Raw genomic sequence first — 12,957 nt, 5'->3', positions numbered from 1 at the left:
ATTTACCCCTGTTTCTTGTCCATATTTCCTGCAGCTCTGAGCCCGAGCCCCTGTACTGTGTCCCTGCAGCGTTCAGTCTCTGATACTTGTGCTGTTTCCTGTCCATCTCCCCTGCTTCCTTCTCTTCAATTTCCTTGCTTTCAGGTCTATTTACTTTCAAGCTTTACCCCATTAGGCAGTCTCTGTTTATCTTGCTTCTGTTTGTACTGTTTCCTCTTTGTTTTAGTCCTGTTTCCCAAAGTCTTGCCTTGTGTAGTTCATGTGTTTCCAGTCGAGTTTTCCAGCCTGCTTTTGATACCTAGATTCAGTTGTCTTGTACCAGTATCCTGCTCAGTTACCTTGGTCCAGTATCCTAATCCGTTACCCTGTACCAGTACCCTGCTCAGTTACCTTATTCCAGTACCCTGCTCAGTTACCCTGTACCAATACCCTGCTCTGTTACCTTGTTCCAGTACTCTGCTCAGTTACATTGGTCCAGTACACTGATCCATTGCCCTGTACCAGTACCCTGCTCAGTTAACTTGTTCCAGTACCTTGCTCAGTTACCCTGTACCAATACCCTGCTCAGTTACCTTGTACCAGTTCTGTGCTGAGTTACCTTGTTCCAGTATCCTGCTCAGTTACCTTGTACCTTGTCTCTGTTGCCTTATACAGAGGCGCAGGACACACATAAAATGTGGGGTGTGGGGGGACAGGGGACACCTTGGCGACTTCGCTTTTTTAATTAGTTGTGATTTAGTCAAAGAACTCGAATTTTCAGAATTTTTCAAAATTAAAATAGCAGTATGTATTAAATTACATTTATCATCACTGTATAAAACAAGAAAAAAGAAAACAGAACAAAATTAAGAAAAAGAAAAGCAGTTCAGTGTATAAAATCCTTCAATTTGGCGTCTCGCTTCAGAAGGCTCAGTTCGTGTAAAAATGTAACCACTTCCCAGGTCAAAGGGCTTTCATGGCCTGAGAATAGCTGGTCCCAAAAAGATTGGGTGTCAACCCACCATTCCTTGTCCACAAATCTCAAAAACTTTACAACACTCTTCTTTACAAGCCATTACACAGAAATAAGTAGTGAATACTGAAATGTGGGTTACTTATTTGCAGTGGCAAGCAGGAAAGACAAAGGAAGTAGGCATCATTGCACGTAATTTTGTGTGCATGTACCCTGTGTGAATTGTTTTTTTCTGGGGGCCATTCCTCTGCTTCATTAGTAGCCGAGTAAGCACTCTAAATGCTACACGTACACAATGTTCTTTCAAGTGTACTTTAAAGTGTATGGTTTCCTTCCTATCGGAAAAAAACTGGATAAGTTAATGGTTAACATTAGTAAGGGTGGACCGCCCTACAGATACGTCTGGAGATTTCCCAGTTGGCCTGTACACCTTGGACAGGGGTGGACTGCCCTACAGAGAACTCTAGAGATTTCCCAGTACGCCTGTGCACCCTGGCCCTCTTTTGTGTGGTAACCTATTTCATTTGCACATTTTCTCATAGGAAAAGGGTTGGGCTTTCTGAAAATGTGTAATATGGGGCCACTTTGAACATTATTTCCAGGGCCTCTTTTGGTTCCCAGTCTACCCCTGAATTAGTAAGCCTCCAGTCTTGTCAAAGATTAATAACCAAAAAAAATCCTTGTTTGGGGAAACATGTATAACACTTGGACATGTTTGCAGAACTGGATGAAAGCCCCCCATTTGCTAGTGAAGTGCATTCAGGGACGTCATTTAGGGGTTGCCAGAGGTCGCAACTGCGACCTCTGAGGTCTCCCTTGCGACCTCTGTGGTCTCCCTTGCGACCTCTAAAAAAATAAAAAAACATTTTTTTTGTTTGTAATGTAAGCTCCTGGGCTGTGGCTCTTTACTACTGGGTAACACTTTCAGCACTGACCCTAAATAAGAAAGAATAGGAATACCAAATAATGTGTCTTTCTGGAATGCTATACAATAATTGCTAGGCCAATTAAAGGTTTATTTCAGGCACACTTCAGGGGGTGAGTCACTGATTTAGTCTGTTCTTAAATGCCTCAACTCAGCCTTTCATCTTTCTGAGGTCGATAAATGAGTACCAACACAGGTTGGGTGATATTGGGTGTATATTTTGTCTATATAAGGCTTAAGCTTAACACATCATTATCATTTGGTCATGAACGTCTGCTTGCATACACAGTAATTTGATAATATGGGCCTTACACACACTGATCTTAATGATACATATGGCGATCCATTCTTGTATGAAATGTACATCACATAGTGATATCTTAACTATATTTTTCGTAGTGTACAATGCTATGTGATGCCACTTCCTGTTTTGTCAACGGGTGAAATGTTGTTTTCCATCACTTCCCGTGATATCACTTTGGGGCGGGGTCGAATGACATCACTTCCTGTGACGTCATCAGGGGTCAAGGGTCTTGTGGTGTCACTTCCGCTACCCCTGGCATTTTGGTGAAATGACGTCCCTGAGTGCATTGTTGTAATATTGAAGTTCAACATGATGATATACTGACATCGAATTCTCAAGAGCTAGGGGTGTGTATGTTAGCCTTGAATTCCCGTAAGAAAGAATTGCAGGCTTCGCCCACTCCCGCACTTTTAAACACCCGTTGGCAGGTTTACAATCAAATACCAAAACAAAATGGAGACATTTAAGGACAGCTTAAAACGGCCCCACACCCATAAGACTCTTGAGGGATTGCTGTGTAGCCGATGCCACTTGGCATCAGGGGTGGCAAGATCCGGGGTCTTGTTGCCCAATAAAGCTGCGCTTTCGGTTTCCTTTTCTTACCTGCTTGCTGCAGTGCAAGTTTCATTTCTCAGGGCCAGAGGAGCACTTTCTGTTTCTCCAGAATAGGAGAACAATGCAGCTATTTTTAAGGCTCAAGAAACGAAATGTCGGGAGGGCATAGGTGGGGTGTGGGGCGGCGGGGGAGGGAAAAATAGCTAGAGAGTGAGAGTGAGTGAGAGAAAGCACCTGCGCATACCTAAATGCCAGACTGACGGATTCAGATCCACTTATCACTTTCGAACGGAACCTGACATGTGACACGTCTGTGACACCACTGATTGCACGCATTGAAAGATATTACATTAATAATTAACAAGCATTGGCAATGCCAACAGTTTGGGCTTTTATGTAGGCATGGGAATGGTACATGCCAGGCACTGCCATAGTAGTATTAACTGGGCATTGACAGTAGCAGCTCTAAAATGGAGGGGCTTGCCATCCAAGAGCTGTGCCTGGCATCTGCCTAATACATATAGACAAGCCAAAACTGTTGGCTTTGCCAGTTCTTGTTTTTAACAGGACTTTGGTGAAAGACACGCATAGTGGTAATACAATGAATGGCTGAAGGCAGACCTGGTTAAGGCATTTTTATTGCAGCAGCAGGTTTAGAACTCCAATGAAGTGATGAACTCTCAGAAGAATGCTCTGGAAACACACTGGCAGACACTTTGAGTGTTAAGCTTGATGGTAAGGATTAATTAAAGGGAACTCTAAGAGTTCCCATGGGTGGGGAGGAGCAGGAACTAGGTGAGAATTGCCATAGGGATTAGCATGGCCATGGGCAGTCAAAAGGTAGGCACATACAACCCCTACAAGCTGTGTGTCCCTCCCTCCTCATATGCCATTTCTCCCTAGCTGTACTCTAATGCAATATTTTTGGCTTATTGGTATCCCAAACTAACTTGACATTATTATAATAACTTCCAGAAAACAATGTTCAAGACGGATTTGGACAACTGGTATACAATGTAATATAAAACAAGCATATGTTGTCTTTTTCTGAAGTGAAAGGCAACACAGCCTCCCTGAAGAGTGTTGGGACACGAAAGCGCTAGGAGGAGGAGAACAGCAGTACCAATGCAGCATAAGTGATCTAACACTGTGAATATTTGGAGGAGGAGAACAGCAGTACCAATGCAGCATAAGGGATCCAACCCTGTGAATATTTGGAGGAGGAGAACAGCAGTACCAATGCAGCATAAGAGATCCAACCCTGTGAATATTTGGAGGAGGAGAACAGCAGTACCAATGCAGCATAAGGGATCCAACCCTGTGAATATTTGGAGGAGGAGAACAGCAGTACCAATGCAGCATAAGTGATCTAACACTGTGAATATTTGGAGGAGGAGAACAGCAGTACCAATGCAGCATAAGGGATCCAACCATGTGAATATTTGGAGGAGGAGAACAGCAGTACCAATGCAGCATAAGGGATCCAACCCTGTGAATATTTGGAGGAGGAGAACAGCAGTACCAATGCAGCATAAGGGATCCAACCCTGTGAATATTTGGAGGAGGAGAACAGCAGTACCAATGCAGCATAAGGGATCTAACCCTGTGAACATTTTTGCAACATTTGGGATCCAACCCTGTGAATATTTTTGCAACATTTGGGATCCAACCCTGTGAATATTTTTGCAACATTTGGGATCCAACCCTGTGAATATTTTTGCACCAATTGAGATCGAACCCAGTGAATTGGACACTTTGGGATTTGACCCATTTATTCTTTTTCCTTTTTCAGGTAGTATAATGGCCATGAATTGGAGTGCGTTCCTCACCCCTCTTTTTTTACATGTAATTTGTGGATATCCGGACTCCAGAGGCTGCATCACCAGGGACATGTTTCCCTACAGTGGAGAATCATAGTTATGGTTCTCCCCCTCCCCCAGCTAAGGGTAATATGTGTGCTCCTGGAGGGGAGTCTTTCCTTGGTCACCTGAATTGAACAAAATATTTCACTACAGCTCCCATTATTCTCAGAGACTGCAATTTAATTGGACTCACCTGAAGTGAAAGGCAACGCAGCCTCCCTGAAGAGTGTTGGGACATGAAAGCGCTAGGAGGAGGAGAACAGCAGTACAAATGCAGCATAAGGGATCCAACCCTGTGAATATTTGGAGGAGGAGAACAGCAGTACCAATGCAGCATAAGCGATCTAACCCTGTGAATATTTTTGCAACATTTGGGATCCAACCCTGCGAATATTTTTGCAACAATTGGGATCTAACCCAGTGAATTGGACACTTTGGGATTTAACCCATTTATTCTTTTTCCTTTTTCAGGTAGTATATTGACCAGGAATTGGAGTGCGTGCCTCACCCCTCTTTTTCTCCCATTTTACTTGTAGTGTATAGCGTATTTAATGTAACAGTGTGTTGCGTTCCGTTCCCACAGAAAGCATCCACTATATATTCCGACTAGACCCACACCGGCTTGTCTCACTCCGTATTTGTGCCTTAGGGTCCAGATACAGAAGCCACTCTTGCTGCCCCCTTCCATGGGCTTGCATGATGTGGCACCTGCTAGAGTAACTTGCACAGAGGCATTGAGCTTCTCTTATTTCTGTCGGCTGTGGGGGGGGACTCATCAACAAACACAATCGGATGTGACGTCGTCAGAAATTAGCATATCAAGGTGAAATATGCGCTTTTCATTAAGATGGCTTTTGCATAACCACCCAAATTGAACAGGACGAATGGCATTTGCCTTTCATAAAATCAACACACACACAAAACCAAGACAGGACATTTTCTTCTAATTGTGATTTTTAAAATGTTAAAATGTGTGCATGTTTTAAACTCTAAGAACCAATACAAATGTTTTCCCTGGTACTTGCAGTAACAAAATGGGATATTTTACCTTTAGTTGTTTGTTTTGATCAGGTTATATAGTGCACTGGTGAAGTGTCCGGCTGTGGGATGTTTTTACCCATGCATCCAAGCCGTACCATAAAACTGTGCAGTACTGGCATGGAAAACATCATGATGGCCAGAACTCCCCAGAGAGTGCACATGGAAAACATGAAGAATAGGCTCCCACCCATTTTTGCCTATGTTGTGAGCACAGGAGGGCACCGCCTAAAACCACCATTGGGCTACACACACAGTAGCCTGAAACCATTGGGAATGGCAATGCTGATTGCCAAAAAGCAACTCAGAACTGTGGGGAATTAATTTTCTTAATCCCAAAAATGGTTGCAATACCGGTACTCACCACTATCAGAAAGCCGGCGTTTTAAAACCACCAGCCTTTTGTGTAAAACTGAACAGAGGAACCCAAACCAGACCAAGGAAAGACTTGCTAAGAGGTGGATACAATGTAAAACTATATTCTGAAATGACTTGAAGGAAGTAATTATTTAATGTATAGGTAAAAATTGTAAGTTTGATTTAAACTGGGAACTAAAGTGACATTTAGCTGAATTCTGCCTAACAACTACCCCCGACAGGAGAAACCTGCTCAGCCACTCTTCCCAGGCCTGGCTGCATTCTGCTGCCCCCACAAAAAGGAGGTGACACCTCTCTGATTGAATTACCTGGGGACTGCAGGAAACTGAACAATGGACTCAGGCAAATGTTATATTGGGGGGGGGGGCGTAAAGTGGCTCCTCTTGGGAGAAGTGGGAGGAGAAGTGCCTCTGGGAGCCACCCGAGCTGGAGGTGGGGGCAGACAGAAGCTTCCCCCATGTGCTTTGGAACCTAAACCACACCCATCTGGTCCAGAGCATAATTTTAAAAAGATAGATAACTCATAGTGCGGACTTTTCTGAATTATATAAGTAATATCATTATTCTTGTGATTTTTCTGTGCACGTTTTAAGAGGCGTTAGGACCCTGTGGTGTATTGTGGGGGTTGCTAGCGGAAAATAGGGTCTCACTCCAAATGTCTGCATGTTAACAATCTGACACTTCATCATTTAATGTCCATACTCCTTGCGCACATGTGTATAATTTTTGGTAAATGTCCGATATTGTCATTTTTGAATGCAAGCCCCCAGGAAGATCAGAGGCGGACAAGCATGGACCATAAGGAATATATAATGTGTACATGTAATTTCAACAAATTGTGTATCTGGGAAATATGTATTTGAATCAAATATAGATTTGTGGGCAAATTGACCTGGGGAGGATCCTCTGACCCATAAACAGACCTCATCATGATGACAATCCATTTCCTTCCCCCAATCATGGGAGAGGGGAGAATTGGGCCAATGACAAGTAGAGAGGGGCAGGCTCAGTTATGCCACACACACACCCACTTCCAAAACACATAAAAAGAGACTTCTGGGACAGGTAGAGACATTCAATTCCATTTTCTGAGGGACGCTCTGCCGGGAGACTCCAGACTTCACATCCATCAATCTTCAGAGACCAGACATTTACTTCAGAACATAAAGCAAGGGCCTAAACCCACAAACTGAGAACTCTTCTCAGCAGGCCTCAGCATCCGTAAAATCATTTGCAAACTATTCCACAGCCGGGCGAGCTGTCTGAATTCTTTTGCCAAGAACTTTTGCCAGTACCCAGAAAGCAGTGTTACATCCAGAATCCACTTGATCCGGACCGGAAAGCAGAGCAGTATCCAGAACCAGATGCCGCTGTATCCAGAGAGGCTAGACCGGCAGAGCAGAGCTGACCCAGACCGCTGTGAGCAGAACTATAGATCCGGATCGCTGTGAGCAGAACCGGTGCCTGATTGACCCGCCGAGCAGACAGAACCGCCGCCGGACGTGTTGACCAGATCCGTGACGAGGCCTAGTTCAAATTTATATTGTGAGTACCTAGCAGAACTGTGCAGAACCAATCTCTCAGTTAAAATAATGTAATTCAAGCTATTTTAACCTAAGTAGAACTGCCTCCTAGAAATCGTGTCATCTGTCATTTTTAAAGCTGCACAACTGTCACCTGTCAATTCTGAAGCTGCAAGCTGTCACCTGTCATTTTGAGTTTTACTTTAAATCCGAAAATCTACCTTTATTAAATCGTCCGTATCTCTGGAACAGTTTGGGCTAGGAACAAAATTTCATTTTAAAGCTGTGATTCTAGGCTTTCCAACGAACCTAGAACCGACTTCCTACTCCCTATACTTTTTCCGCAATCACGATTTATGCACTTGCGAAATTTACCGCGATTTGCGATTTTGGCTCAATTTCTCCACTTGTCAAAATAGCTGCTCCATTCTTTCCTTTGTTAAAAATCTGTTTGCAACCTGGTAATAACTCATAGAGCATTGCTAAAGTGAGCCTGAACTAATACCAACAAGCATCTCTCACTCACCCTGAATCTCTAGAGGGAATTAAAATCAGTTAGCACATTTTCCCATCCATTGCCATCATATTTAAAAGCATTTTGGGCCTGTGTTTCAAACTTCTGCCTGTTTCCTCTAAGCTTGCTGGGGGGGAAATGCATTTCGTATTGCATTTTGTTGGGATTCTTGAAGACTGTGTGCTCTCCTTCCATTTCTTACATTGCATAGGGGGGGGAGGGTGAATTGTCAAGGAAAAGTGATTACATTGTCTTTTGTTGGAGCCATATCAAGTTATTTTCTGTACTGCATTTCATTCATCATTGCGTTTCCTTGAACCATATAAAGCATTCTTTCCCACCTTATTCTTCTGTTCCTATTCACAAGTTACCTCTTGCTGATTACTGCTCATATTCACAAGTGCAATATCCATTATCAATTTATTTATAGAAGTGTGATATATATATATATATATATATTGTTTACATTTTCAAATAAACCTTTTAATTTGCAAAACAAACCTACTAAGAGGGTGTGTTATACAAGGGTTGTCATGCAGAGTACTGAACTGTACATAAAAATACATCAATAAGGGTTTTCCTCAGCATCCCAGACTAGGCATTGACTTAGTTGTAGTGTTGATTGAATATCGCTTAACACGGCCTACAAATCTGACGAATGCAGTTTGATCCCTGAGGTCTTCATAAATTCAATGAGGTCATCCATGTTTCTATTTTAGCTGGGGGGGACTGAGTCCACCCTCTGAATAAAGTGGGGGGGACTCCTGCCCCCTGCGTGTACCCTCAACTTGAGGCCTGCACCCCTAGTGGGATTCCTCATTGTTTCACCATTGCATGGTTCCCATCCCTTCTTGTTCACCGTCAAGGTCACCCCTTTCTTCACGATTTGTTCTGATTGACCTTGTCTGTTCTTCCATCTTGTTTACCCTTCTGCTGTATGTGCTTGTCTGTTCCCGTATATCAGCATAGCCACCCTAAATCTACCTGGGTGCTCTGTGTACCTTCTGACAATTATGCCAGATTTTAAACATGTTTCCTTCACTAACAAGACGCCCTTGGCATTGCTTGATTTTCAATTGTCCATATAGCATATGAGTATGACTGAAGAGCACCAGATGCAGTGAATTCAGAAAGCAGCAGCCAGAAGGCTGCTCAGAGTTGGGGACGAGATCATGAGGCTTAATCACTTGGATCACGCCACTGGCTGCCACGTTCTGAAATAGTTGCATTCAAGGTGCCATACATGGCATAAGATCAGCCATGCATGAAAGGAAGGCTGCACCTTCTCTGTGCAAGTATTAAATAAAGGAATGAATGTCAACTCCACATGTGAACAACAGCTCACCATCTTACTTCAAGAAAAGTCCGGAAGATGCATTGCTTATATTGGGCTGTATGTTGTCGAAATCTACTCTTCAGTGTTTGTTTTGGGTAGCCCTGGCTTTGAGACTGCCAGCTTATAAACAAGCCTTACAAATCACTTACAACCTAACATGTGGGTGGGGATGCAGGATGAACTATGACATGGCACACTCCTCAAATGTAAAGTTAATCTTCAAGGTAGTTGTATCTAAACAAAGGATGAATACAGATTCTACGCTGCAGGTGTGTAAGCCCTAAAATAACATTTTGAATTAGAGCTAGAGTGTTGCAGAGTTCGGATTGTGTGTGTCATTAAAGTACTAACATAGATGTTTTGGCAATAGGTGCATGGAAATAACAGGGTTAGTGCATTTGAGACTGCAGAGAAGCACGAGCAGCCGTCCGAAGGACAACATTGTCTGCCGTGATGTGAGATGAACAATCAAGCATTTATTTATTTATTATTTGTTATTTATTTATTTATAAGGCACCGAAAGCCGCAAGCATCAGGGCGCCACATGAAGACAGTCACTCACACAAAACACCTGGGCTAACAGGTACAAAGGCACAAGACGCTTGGCGTGCCAAGACACAGAAAGGAAACAGGTACTACTCTGGATTGCTTAGATCATTTGAATAAGAGAGTTTTTAATTGCTTTCAAAACCTGAGAAGGTTGGATTCAATACTCAGGTTCAGTGGCAGTTTGTCCCAGTGGTAGGCAGACCGATTTGGAAAGGCTCGGCCCAAACCGTTTGCTTTCCTGTGGGAGTTAGTTGTAATAAGCCCTTGAGCCTCAGATTTTAGAGTGCCGGTTGGAATGTAGCCCACAATTTTGGACTTAAGGTAGGCCGGGGCTTTTCCACATAAGTACTTGTGATTTTGCCTTCTGCTTGATTATTCGAACAGAATTTAGAAGGGTTTCTGTCTAAGGAAATCTTGACTGGCAAAATCAGCTCCTTCGTTCTGAGTGAAACATGCAGAGAGAGCAGTAGGATGCCTCTGAGGCTTCCACGTGGAGATCTAAAGAAATGTATTGTTGCTAAAGGACATTTATGATCGAAAATCAGGATGTGGTTCGTGAGTGAAGGAAAGTTACAGAGAAAGCACATGGAATAGGAAGAGGTGATGTTGGCACTAGAGACCGGAGGGGTTGGGCACCGGGTGTATACATATGTATGTGGGTGTAGCAAGGGCAAAGGTGTATATACAAGGTCAGAAAAGAAGGAGGGGCTGCTGTCCTTTTGGGACTGTTTGGATGCTGGCATTTTTAGTTTCATCATCATCAATAACTTTCTTTCAGCCATAGGGCAATAAAAGTACATCATGACACAAATAAATCAACATCTATAACAAATGAAACATTACATCCACATTGTGAGTAAATCATATACAATGCCCCCAATGGCCTACTTATATCCCCAGGGAATACTTCCATCAGTGATTCTTGCATCAATGTGGAGCAGGCCAACCATCTCCTTGCTCATCCTTACAATTTGGCCCAAAAGGAATTTCCCAGAGTCCTTTTCCCAATGGGACTGTGTTAGCTCCGGAGAGCACAGGCCAACATGGTCTGTTTTCCGAGTGGGCATCAGTATATCCCCCACAGTGCGCTCTGGCTTCAATCGCAGTATTTACAGGGGGGCAGCATCTGTGGGCAAAGCCCAGTATGCTCTTTCCCATGCTTGGCTCTTTAAAGTCAATTTGGACCCAGTCATGGGCACTTTCCCCCTGAAAGGGCGGCCTGGTACACCTTGTGATAATTTCCCCTGTTACAAATAGACAACCCTGCACTGCCCGGATCCAGTGAGTACACTTATTCACTAGGGCCTCCATAGGTTCATTACAATGTGGGGGCAATTTTGGGACCCTATGTAGGTATATTGATCCTCCCCCGCAGGCACTATTCTCTTGCTATAGGTGGCAGTGTGATTCCGTAGCGCATGACCCATTCCACTAGATGACTCACCCATAGCGGCATTGGGCCTAGGGCCATCTTCTCCCTTTCTAATAGTGATCTGTGGGGGTGGGGTGAGGGTGGGATGTCCTTCTGTGTGCTCGAGGGGTAATCTCGCTCCCTTTGGGCTATAAGGGCCTGAGGCGCATTGTCGTGCGGGGCACTTTTATTTTTGTAGCTTCCACTACGGCCTATAGTGGACCCGAGAATGGCAGGGTTGGGGTTTGCATTCTTAGGCAAGGTACCTGGTTCAACAAACGATGCCGTCAAAAGGTTAGTGTACCCCTTTTTGCCCTCCAGCATAACAGGAACCTCCCTCGTGGTCTCTCCCTTCCCATGATCTTTCAGCAGCAGTTGGAGAAGATTTTGAATTGACGCCAGTTCAGACATAACAAGGTTGCATTTGCCGGCATGGGCCCCTAGGTCCTTCACCCTATCCTTGTCTGTGTTGGCTATTGGTATTGATCCAAAGTGGAGAGGGAAGGTTGGGAGGGAGGAAGCCACCATTGACGCCTAATTTTTCAGCCAGCATCAGGACATTCCCAAGGCCCCTGTTGATTGTCTTGCTGTAACCACCCTCCATGCCCGCCCTTACCTGGGATACATAGTTTTGCATTATGATTGGTCTGGTTTTGTTCTTGCTGTTTATTATCGAGGTGGTTTGCCCCTTCCCACCCCCTCCGCCCCAGATCCTTTGAAACAAACTCTGGGCTATCAGGAGAGCCAGTGGCGTCAATTTTGACAAGTGGGGACTGGCTGGGGATCAATCCGGCGGGTGCTGTAGTGATCAGAGTGGTGGGCGGGGTAGTCGAGGTGGTCGTTGTGGCTGCTGGGCCGCTGTTGACGTGTGGTTTTAGGCTTTCCGAGGCCGCAGGTAAACACAGTCTCTCAATGGCCATGAACATTTTGTAATACTGACCCACAGGCATTAGTTGGCTGGCCGCAGTCTTAGCCTGATCTGCAGTATCCCGATACACAAGTCCACCGGGAGCATCCAAGTCCCTATTGCTGGAGCCTTGGTCCTACTTGTTGGTATTGGTAGACAGCTCAGTAACTTTGCCCACCATGGGTAAAGGCTTACAGGGATTTTGATATTACATAGGAACTGTTGGATTTCGCTAATAAGGGTGTGAGCCTTACCCACAGATATTACAAGATTGTTTGACCTGTTCTTTTCTGCATCTGATGTTGGGCAAGTGGGGGCAGTGAGCACTTTTCTCCTGTTAGAATTCTCTGTCTGGGCGAGAGTGGGAGCATAATGGACGAGATGGCAGGATGGCGAGGTTTTCACAACCTTTGGAGGTCATTTTAGGGGACGGATATTATTATGCGCCCAGAGCACAAGGCCCAAAATGTATAAGCATATGGCTATCACAAACAAATAAGTATACTGATGTTGCCTCCTCTGCCAGTCTTCTTACCTATTCTGGAGTGCAATGTCTTCCTCTTTGTCCACTCCCCTAATTCACCAGCTGGTTTCCGCAATAGGATGCCGAGGGGACCACTGCAAGTTCGGCTCAAGACAAGTCCTGACGAGCCTCCCCCGCAGGGACCAAAGCTGATTTATAGTGCAAGCCCCCCCAGGTCAC

Source organism: Ambystoma mexicanum, chromosome 4p (assembly GCF_040938575.1).
Source record: "Ambystoma mexicanum isolate Mex_15411 chromosome 4p, UKY_AmexF1_1, whole genome shotgun sequence".
In the NCBI taxonomy this organism is placed as follows: Eukaryota; Metazoa; Chordata; class Amphibia; order Caudata; family Ambystomatidae; genus Ambystoma; species Ambystoma mexicanum.
Note: the sequence above shows the minus strand (reverse complement) of the source record.